This window comes from Heterodontus francisci, unplaced genomic scaffold (assembly GCF_036365525.1).
Source record: "Heterodontus francisci isolate sHetFra1 unplaced genomic scaffold, sHetFra1.hap1 HAP1_SCAFFOLD_61, whole genome shotgun sequence".
NCBI lineage: Eukaryota > Metazoa > Chordata > Chondrichthyes > Heterodontiformes > Heterodontidae > Heterodontus > Heterodontus francisci.
Window position 1 is genome coordinate 2,280,997 of NW_027141441.1, and position 11,350 is coordinate 2,292,346.

Here is an 11,350-nt window from a genome sequence, read left to right on the forward strand (position 1 = left end):
CCCTCCAGCTTTGCTGTCAGGGGAAGTCGAGGCTTCTTGGTCTACGCTGGGCAGCCCAAAGTTTGTAGCACCTGTGGCAAATCTGGTCACGTGGCAGCTAACTGCAGCACGGTTGTCTGCAAGAACTGCAAGAAGGAAGGCCATCAGACCAAGGACTGTAAGCAGAGTAAGTGTTGCAACCTGTGCGGTGCGGCAGGCCATCTCTACAAAACCTGCCCCAAACGCTGCCTCAGTTATGCTCAGGCGGCAAGGTCCAAGGAAAGGCCGGGAGAAGGTTCGAAGAAGGCGTCCGGTGTTGGAAAGGAGACAAGCAACCTTCTCTGCAGTGAGGAACTTCTACCTGAGAAGGAGAAGAAAGGGAAGGCAACTGAAACCAGCAACCCGGCACCTACCCTGCACCCGGAAACCCCTCCTCCACAGACAGAATCAATGGAGGAGGAGGCAGCAGATGGACAAACAGGTCAGTGGCAGTTTGTCCAAAGGAAAACCACAAAGAAAAGACCTCCAAAAGCGGAACAGGCCACCACCCAAACCAGTGGCAAGAGGAGGCTACCGTCTGAGACAGACTACAGCAGCTCCTCTTCACTGGATGAGGAAGTGCCGGAGCGACAGCACCTTCAAAAGAAGCGGCAGAACTCAAAAGGAGCTGGAAGATAAAGCCCCCCAGCCCCCGGGCACTGGAAGCTGTGATGGGCCTGTCAAGCCCCAAACCCAAAAGGCCACACCTAGCGACATGGCCAACACATCCCAGCTCTGGGACACGGAGAGCAAAGACACATCTGGCGCACTTCAGCTCTGGGAAGCCGGCAGCAGTGATGTTTTCGAGGAGGAACAGAGGGGAACAGCAGAGAACAGCCCAATCCCTGCTGCCAACAAGACCCCCGCTTCCCCACCGATGTCACCTCAGTGGAAGAAACCCTGCATGAAAAACCAGGAGGGGTTTCTGAGCCCAACGAGTGTGAAACTATGGGTATACAGGAACATCCTGAAGGACTGGGACTAGCAAGGACAAATGGTATGGGAAGCAACAACTAACTTTAAAAAAATGGGTATCAGGATTGCTTCAATTAATGTGCGTAGCATTAAATCTACTATGCGATGGATTACCTCGCCAAGGTCAAAGCCGACCCCCTGTTTCTGCAGGAGTGTGGAATACCACATCTCAGCACCGACAGGCAGTGGTCGCAATGGTGGTCCCACGGGCCATCGATCTGGTCAGGGGGTAATGATTGCCATTCCTCCGGCCTGTGTCTTCTGCTGCGGGGAGGTAACTTCACCATCTCCGAAGTTAAGGAGGTGGTGGGCAGTCGCCTCCTCATCGCAGATGTAATGTACAACAATGCTTCGCTCTGGTTGATCAGCATGTACGCCCCGTTTCAATGCAGCGAACGGTTGACCGTCTTTAGAATTAGAATTAGAATTAGAACTAGAACATTACAGCGCAGTACAGGCCCTTCGGCCCTCGATGTTGCGCCGACCATCTGACCTACACTATTCCATTTTCATCCATATGTCTATCCAATGACCACTTAAATGCCCTTAAAGTTGGCGAGTCTACTACTGTTGCAGACAGGGCGTTCCACGCCCCTACTACTCTCTGCGTAAAGAAACTACCTCTGACATCTGTCCGATATCTTTCACCCCTCAACTTAAAGCTATGTCCCCTCGTGTTTGCCATCATCATCCGAGGAAAAAGACTCTCAATATCCACCCTATCTAACCCTCTGATTATCTTGTATGTCTCTATTAAGTCACCTCTCCTCCTCCTTCTCTCTAACGAAAACAACCCCAAGTCCCTCAGCCTTTCCTCGTAAGACCTTCCTTCCATACCAGGCAACATCCTAGTAAATCTCCTCTGCACCCTTTCCAAAGCTTCCACATCCTTCCTATAATGCGGTGACCAGAACTGCACGCAATACTCAAGGTGCGGCCTCACCAGAGTTTTGTACAGCTGCATCATGACCTCGTGGCTCCGTAACTCGATCCCCCTACTAATAAAAGCTAACACACCATATGCCTTCTTAACAGCCCTATTAACCTGGGTAGCAACTTTCCGGGATTTATGTACCTGAACACCAAGATCTCTCTGTTCATCTACACTACCAAGAATCTTCCCATTAGCCCAGTACTCTGCATTGCTGTTACTTCTTCCAAAGTGAATCACCTCACACTTCTCCGCATTAAACTCCATTTGCCATCTCTCAGCCCAGCTCTGCAGCCTATCTATGTCCCTCTGTACCCTACAACACCCTTCGACACTATCCACAACTCCACCGACCTTCGTGTCATCCGCAAATTTACTAACCCACCCTTCTACACCCTCATCCAGGTCATTTATAAAAATGACAAACAGCAGTGGCCCCAAAACAGAACCTTGCGGTACACCACTAGTAACTAAACTCCAGGATGAACATTTGCCATCAACCATTGCTGCTGGCAACGTGCAGGCCAGTCATCGTAGGCGGTGACTTCAACTGCATCATCGATGCAGCTGGGCGATCTGGCAGAGACGACAGCAAACTGGACGCTATGTCCAGATTCCTAAGAGAAACAGTAAAAGATGCAAAACTGCACGACGTATTCAGCAAACCTGCAGACGGAGTGCAGCGTAGATAGACATGGTCAAGATTGGACGGGTCTGCCCATTCCAGGATTGACTTCCTGTTTGTGGCACATGCCGTCACGGTCAGATCCATTGACGTCAAGCCGGTGTTCTTGTCCAACCACTGCCTCGTAATGGCCGACTGTCACTTACAGGACGACTAGCGGGTTGGCAGAGGGACGTGGAAGCTCAATGCTACACTGCTAACCACAGAGAACGTTGAGGAACTTAAAAGGGATTACAAAGGTTGGAGAACCGTGAAACCCCTCCTGAGTCTCCAGTTCACAGGTGGGACGCGATCAAGGAGAACATCAAGAGGTTCTTTCTCCTCAAAAGGTGTTCAGAGGGCGAGAGAGAGACAGAGGGAAATGTCCTGACTCCAGAAAAGTATGCAAAATCTGCTCCGGCTACAGTCGATGGGGGTTGAGGTCAAGGAGGACCTCCAAGAGGTGAAGAGAAAGCAGGCCTCGCTCTTTGCCACGGAGACCTCCAATATCATCTTCCGGTCCAGAGTCCACCCCATTGAGCAGGATGAGATGTGCTTGCATTACTTCTTCCAAAAGGGACACAGAGAGAGCTCTGTTATCAGCAGCCAGAAGGAAGAAGATGGCTCGTTAACATCTTCGCAGTCCGACATACTAAGGATCAGCAAATCCTTTTATGCTGGGCTGTATGACGCAAAGCCCACAGACAGAAGAGCCTCCCAGTCCTTCCTGTCATCTATCACAGAGGTCTTAGATGACAGCAGGAGGGAGAGACTGGACAAGCCGCTAACTCGGGATGAGCTGACATAGGCCGTCAAGTCCTTCGAGACGAATAAAACTCCCGGAAGCGATGGCTTACCGGTTGAGCTGTATTGTTTCCTTTGGGACTGGGTTTGCCTGGACCAGCTGGAAGTAGATGAGAGTATGCTCCTGGCCGGCAGCATATCAGAATCCATGAGGAAAGGCATCATCACCCTCATTGACAAGCGGAACGGGGAGAGGGCAGAAATTGGAAATTGGCAGCCCATCTCACTGCTTAATGTTGACGACAAGATTCTGTCCAAAGTCATAGCCAGTCGAATCAAGTCTGCTCTGGAGTTGGTGATCCACCCTGATCAGACCTGTACTGCACCTGGCAGGAAGATCTCCGATAGTCTCGCACTACTCAGGGATACACTCGCCTATGTACGGGACAGGAGGGTGGACACCTGCCTCATCAGCCTGGACCCAGAGAAGGTTTTTGACAGAATATCACACACATGCATGATGGACGTGTTTCCAAAATGGCGTTTGCGGAGGGAATCTGCAATTGGATCAAACTGCCCTACACAAACATCAGTGGCGCAGTCTCAATCAATGGGTGGGAATCGGAAAGTTTCCCGATCCAATCTGGAGTCAGGCAGGGCTATCCTCTCTCCCCTGTCTTGTTTGTTTGCTGTATTGAACCATTTGCTGAGTCTATTAGGAAGAATGTGAGCAGAAGAGGGGTGACAATTCCAGGCAGAGGAGGCACTCAGGTGAAAACCTCCCTCTACATGGATGACGTCACGGTCTTCTGCTCGGACCTGCTGTCTGTGTGCAGACTGATGAGCATCTGCGACCAGTTGAAACTGACCTCGGGAGCCAAAGTTAACCACGGCAAGAGAGAGGCCATGTTCTTTGGGAACAGGGCTGACCGATCCTTTGTCCCCTTCACCGTCAGCTCAGACTACCTGAAGGTGCTGGGAATATGGTTCAGAAGGGCCGGGGTGTGCACCAAAATCTGGGAAGAGCGAGCAGCCAAGGTACAACACAAGCTGAGCATGTGGGAGAAGCGATCTCTCTCCAATGTGGGTAAGAACCTGGTCATCAGGTGCAAGGCGCTCACGTTGTTGCTGTTCATGGCGCAGGTCTGGCCCATACCCCACTCCGGCGCTGTGGCGGTCACCCGAGCCATTTTCCGCTTCATCTGGGGATCCAAAATGGACCGGGTCCGGAGGGACACGATGCTCAAACCTCTGGATAAGGGTGGGAAAAATTTACCCAACATCACCCTCATCCTGATGACTACCTTCGTGTGTGGCTGCATCAAGCTGTGTGCAGACGCAAACTCCAAGTGTCACCACGTGCTGAGGTTCTATCTGTCCCCGGTGTTGCGAAGCCTTGTCACATTGCCGCGGAATGCTCCATCCAATTGGACTGTGCCGTTCCACCTATCCTTCGTCGAGCAGTTTCTGCGGAAAAACACCTTTGACCACCGGTCCATCAGCCAGTGGTCTGCACAGAATGTCCTCAAGGCCCTACAGGAAAAGGAGATGGCGGATCCTCTTCCCCAAGCAGACCACCGAAGTCATTTGGCGGATGCCTCATCACCAGAACCTTCAAACATGCACCAAGATGAAGCTTGGCTGGTGGTGAGAAGAGCCCTCCCAGTCAGATCCTTCCTTCACACCCGAAGTCTCACCCCCTCTGCACAACACCCTCGAGGTGACTGTGGTGGGGAAGAGATGGTTGCCCACCTCCTTCTGGAATGTCTCTTTGCAAAGCAGGTGTGGAAAGAGATGCAGTGGTTTTTGTCGAACTTCATCTCAAGCAGCTCTGCAACACAGGAGTCTGTGCTCTACGGGCTGTTCCCAGGGACGCACACTGAGATAAACATCAACTGCTGCTGGAGGACTATCAATTCGGTGAAAGACACCCGTTGTTCTGCCCGAAACTTGCTGGTCTTCCAGCACAAAGAGTTGTCCACGACCGAATGTTGCAGACTGGCACATTCCAAGGTCCAGGACTATGTGCTGAGGGACGCACTAAAGCTTGGGGCAGCCGCAGCAAATGTTCAATGGGAAAAGACCACTGTGTAAGGTCCCCCCACCAAGTTGAACGGATGGGCTGGGTCGATGGAAAACCCCTCGAAATGTATCAGGAAAATTTTCGTTTGCTGTAAAATGTATATGGCATGGAAAATGAAATGGAAGGGTTGTGAGGCAGCTCACTCCTGCAATGAAGGAAACTGACCTCCTTTGCACTGTTTGTAATTTTCGACTTGGTGCTGTTTAGAACTGTTTTGTCATGTACTTTTTACAGATTTTTATGAATAATGCATATTTTGGAAATAATAAAAAAAAGTCCAGTAACAATTTAAAAACCTGTTTCCATATTCCACTTTTACTGTCACAAATTCCGGGCGCTATTTCACAAGCAGATTTAATTTGTCAATTGTTGTCAACTGTTCGAACTGGCGGTAAACAACTCTATTCAGCAATCTATAATGGGACAAGTAACTCAAACTCCGTGTGGAACAAAGAACGAAGAACAAAGAAAATTACAGAACAGGAACAGGCCCTTTGGCCCTCCAAGCCTGCGCCGATCCAGTTCCTCTTTCTTAACATGTCGCCTATTTTCTAAGGGTCTGTATCTCTTTGCTTCCTGCCCATTCATGTAGCTGTCTAGATACGTCTTAAAAGACGCTATCGTGCCCGCGTCTACCACCTCCGCTGGCAACGCGTTCCAGGCACCCACCACCCTCTGCATAAAGAACTTTCCACGCATATCCCCCCTAAACTTTTCCCCTCTCACTTTGAACTCGTGACCCCGAGTAATTGAATCCCCCACTCTGGGAAAAAGCTTCTTGCTATCCACCCTGTCTATACCTGTCACGATTTTGTACACCTCAATCAGGTCCCCCCTCAACCTCCGTCTTTCGAATGAAAATAATCCTAATCTACTCAACCTCTCTTCATAGCTAGCGCCCTCCATACCAGGCAACATCCTGGTGAACCTCCTCTGCACCCTCTCCAAAGCACCTACATCCTTTGGAAGTAATAAATTATGGACAATTGGTAATTCCCCTTCACACAGGCTTCAGGGAGACAGTGAGAAGTCACTGAAATAGTTGCTTAAACATTTTAAATAGTTGCCATTCCTGTTACAAATGTTTTGGAATTAGACAGTAATCAGCCCTTTCACAGAGACTGTGGGTGGCTCTGAAAAGAGCCTTTGGTTTATTAGATGACATTTTGTCCGCTTTACTTTTTCTGGGAGCTCTGAGCGCTGGTTTTTTTGGGCAGCAGCACGGCCTGGATATTAGCCAGCACCCCGCCCTGTGCAATGGTCACCCCTCCCAGCAGCTTGTTGAGCTCCGCGTTGTCGCGGACGGCCAGTTGCAGGTGTCGGGGGATGATGCGGATCTTCTTGTTGTCCCGGGCCGCGTTACCGGCCAACTCGAGGATTTCAGTGGTTAGATCCTCGAGCACAGCAGCCAGCACCCACAGGCTCAGCATAGTTGCCCTTTCTCAGGAGCCTGTGTACACGGCCCACTGGGAACTCAAGTCCAGCCCGGGAGGAGCGAGACTTGGCCTTGGACTGAGCTTTCCCGCTGGTCTTTCCTCTTCCTGACTTTTTTATTTCCAAAATATACTTTATTCATAATAATCTGTAAGAAAAAATAATACAGAACAGTTCCAAACATCATCGAGTCAGACAATACAAAGAGTGCAAAGGAGATCAGTTTCCTTCAATACAGGAGTGAATTGCCTCACAACCCTTCCATTTCATTTTACGTACCATGTACATTTTACAGCAAACAAATATTTTCCCGATAAAGTTCGAGGGGTTTTCTATGGATCCAGCCCCTCAGTTCAGCTAGTTTCAGTGCAGGAAACACCGTCTCGGGAGAAATAACATCACAAGTGGGTCTGGTTCCAGTGACCGATTCAATGGCTGCTGCAAAACTCCCGGATTCTCTCATTGCATCGAAATCATTTTGAAATTCTATGAAAACAATGAATGATTCTGGAGGAGTAATGTGGCTTTTCACTGAGGGCATGTGTCGACTGGGGAAATAACTAACTGGAGAGTCTCGGGCACTGTTTACACAGCACGTTTACAAAATCAAATCCACTGCACATCCTTGCTACAACTGAAATATCAAACTCGGGGATTCCAGTTTTGTATCCCGAACACAGCAGATTGATTGAACTGTTCTGAACAGACTATCCCAGCTCCCATTTCCAGGTCACTGCTTTCTCTGTGAGGTGGTGGGTGGCTCTTAGAAGAGCCTTTGTTGTGCGTTTGCTGGAAAGGGTCAAGTTGTTCAACCGCCGAATCCGTAGAGAGTGCGGCCCTGCCGTTTCAGAGCGTACACCACATCCATGGCAGTGACCGTCTTGCGCTTGGCGTGCTCAGTGTAGGTGACCGCATCCCTGATCACATTCTCCAGGAAAACCTTCAACACCCCGCGAGTCTCCTCATAGATCAAACCCGAGATCCGCTTGACCCCGCCACAGCGAGCCAGGCGGCGGATTGCAGGTTTGGTGATGCCCTGGATATTATCACGAAGCACTTTGCGGTGCCGCTTTGCTCCGCCTTTGCCCAGTCCTTTCCCTCCTTTACCTCTGCCAGACATGATGATTCTTCACTCAGATCACTGCAGTCCATGAGTAACAGAATCCTTCAGGATCCTTTGTATACAGACCCCCTGGACCTGGCTGAGAAAGGCAGAGTGAGAGCAGGGAGTGGAGGAGACAGAGTGAGGATTAAACAGAGAGCGAGAGGGAGGAGACACCCAGAGTGACAGACAGAGAGAGAACGGTTCCGAAGAAGGGTTACTGACCCGAAAGGTTAACTCTGCTTCTCTTTCCACAGATGCTGCCAGACCTGCTGAGTGAATCCAGCATTTCTTGTTTTGGTTGAGAGAGAACGGCCCCTCATCTTTCAGATCCACCTCCAGTTTCCTCCGGGCTGCCAATTTCAAACCCTTTATTAACAGGAGAACCGAAACCCAGCTCTCCACACAAACCCTTCCAGACTCGGCATTCGTAGTCAAAGCCTTCCAGAAAGCCGGAGCTTTTAAATATGGTCCCGCTACAATTAACACTCAGTAATGTTCCCACCGAAACACAATCCATTCGATACTGAGAAACCTCCTCAGTAACATCACCATTTCCACACACATCCGCTTCCAGCAGTTTACAAACACCTTATTGCAGCTGTTTGGGGAATCTCCTGTGTTAAGATTGGAGTTGGAAAGCGGCCTTTCCCCTGCAGTGTTATCTGCTCACAGTGAACCTGCCGACTGGTCGACTCAGCCATGGCCACAATTTCTATTATGAAGATTGCACCTTCACAGTCTACATCTAAATCTTCATGCAGTAAATGTGACAGTGCGTCAGCGATAGCATTCTCCTTTGAACTACGATATTCAATGTTACAGTCAAACAGTGAGAGAAGTACAGCCCACTGCAGCATCCTTGATACTGCCATTGTCAGTATTGTAGACTTTGGTCCCAGAATAGCTATTAGTGGTTTATGATCTGTTACTAGCGTAAAGTTTCCACCCAACAAAATCTGGTGAAACTTTTTGTTTCCAAAGATGATTCCAAACACTTCCTTTCCTATCTGTGTGTAGTTCCAGTCACTCTTGGTCAGGGTACGTGACACAAATGCTCTGGGCTTCTCCTGACCATGCTCCACAACATGACTGATTACTGCTCCAACTCCATATTTTGAAGCTAGCTTCAGTTCACCATTTGTGTGGTAATGAATGTGTAGTGTGTCACTGGTCAAGCTTCTCTTACATGCATCATAAGCATCTTGTTGTGCTTTAGACCATTTCCATTTCACATCTTTCTTCAACAACTCATGTAGTGGAGCTAACACCATTGCATGCTCAGGCAGAAATTGCAAGTAGTATTGGACCATGCGTAGAAAAGATCTAAACTCAGACACATCTTTTTGTCTTAGGGGCTTTGTCCATAGCCTCTATCTTCTCTTTCACTGGCTGTAGTACTTTTCATTGATTATCAGGCCAAGGTACACCACCTCAGATTGTACAAAGGCACACTTGTTCTTTTTCAAGTGACACATTGTGATCATTGAGCCTTTTTAACACTTCATCCAACACTTGAAAATTCTCTTCATTTGTTACAGTCATGATCAACACATCATCCTGATTGCACAAGCAATGTTGCACTCCTTGTAAAATCTTACCCATTGTAACTTGGAAGAAGTTTGGAGAAGGCTTCACACCGTACGGCAGCTTTATGTAGGAGTATAACCCCATGTGTGTGTTTATTGTGAGATACTGCAGATTCACTTGATTCACATTGAGCTGTGCATAAGCATGGAATAAATCCAACTTTGTGAATAGCTTGGATCCTGCTAACTCCGCGTACAAATCTCGAGATCAGTAGTGGGTACTTCTCATAATCCACTTCCTGGTTCATTGTGACATTGTCATCCCCACATAGACTAACGGTTTTGTCTGACTTGGGCACAATGACAATTGGGTTTGCCCAATCACAGTGATCAGTTTTCACCAGCACACCATATCTCTCCAGATTCTTTTGCTCCTCTTCAACCTGGGTTTTGGAAGCATAAGGAAGCAGCCAAACTTTGCAATATACTGGTTTGGTATCAGGCCTGATTCAGATGTGAGCTTTCACACTGATTATGCCTTCATAGCTGTCCTCGAAAGTATTCCTGTAACTATTCAATGGCTGATCAAGCTCCTTGGTTGTTTCAACTTGAAAAAACATGCTTCCAGTCTAACTTCAGCTTTCAAAGCCAGTCTTTCCCCATTATTATTGGTTTGTTGACATATCTCACTACCTTGTAGGGGAGAGGCTGGCATAGCAGTAATGTCACTGAACTGATAATCTCACGACTCAGACTAATGCCCTGGGGATATGAGTTTAAATCCCACCATGGCAGCCGGTGGAATTCAGATTCAATTCATTAATGAATAATATAAAATCTGAGCAGTGGTGCCATGCAACGATGATTGATTTTCATTAAAACCCATCTGGTTCACTCATACCCTTTACAGAAGGCAATCTGCTGTGCTTACCTGGTCTGGCCTGTATGTGATGCTGGCCCACAACAATGTGGTTTACTCTCACCTGTCCTCTGAAATGACCTAGCAAGCAATTCAGTTGTCAAGGGCAATTAGGAATGGGCAATAAATGCTGGCCTTGCCAGTGATGCCTACTTCCACTGACATAATTTTTTAAACAATGGGTAACTTGAGGGGCCTGCCCTTATGTTGGATATTGCACTCCATTTGCCCACACATTTCTCACACCTCACCAGAGTAGGTTTTCAATTGACCGGTGCTCTCAGTTTGACGGACATCACTGACTTTGCTCCCATACATTTCTCTACTCATGATGGAGCAATCCATGGTCGTTGCAATGTACTGTTTATTTACCAACAACATTATACAAAAGTATCCATCATTTGAGTGATTGCTAGTGGCATAAATGCTGTACAGCCCTTGCTCCTCTTTGGTTAGGCACTCTGGATTCACTTCAAGATTGTGAACTCCACCCTGATAACATCACTGTTTTCCATTACCACTGGAATTAGTTCCCTTTCCTTCTTTGGTCTCTGCTTGACAAATAAAACATTTTGCATTTCTGTACTGACATGATTGTGCTGTGTGGTTGCCCTTATGGTGATAACGACACTAAACTGCTATCATTGGCATTCTTCTGGCTATGTCTGTCCACTTTAGACTTGGCTGAAGCACTTTAACGGTGGACAGAAGCCTGTCCTAGTTACCTGCACAGGACAAAGTTCCCTAACATTCTTTGATGCCATCTCCATGGAAACAGCAATCTTACACACGATCTCAAATGTAAGATTTTGTGTGTTTAGTAACTTCGATTGGATTCTTTTGTTCACCAAATCCACACACAAATATGTCTCGTAATGCATGGTCTAAGAATGTGCCAAAGTTGCAACGTGATAAAAATTCTTCAGTGCCACAATATACTCACCAACTGCT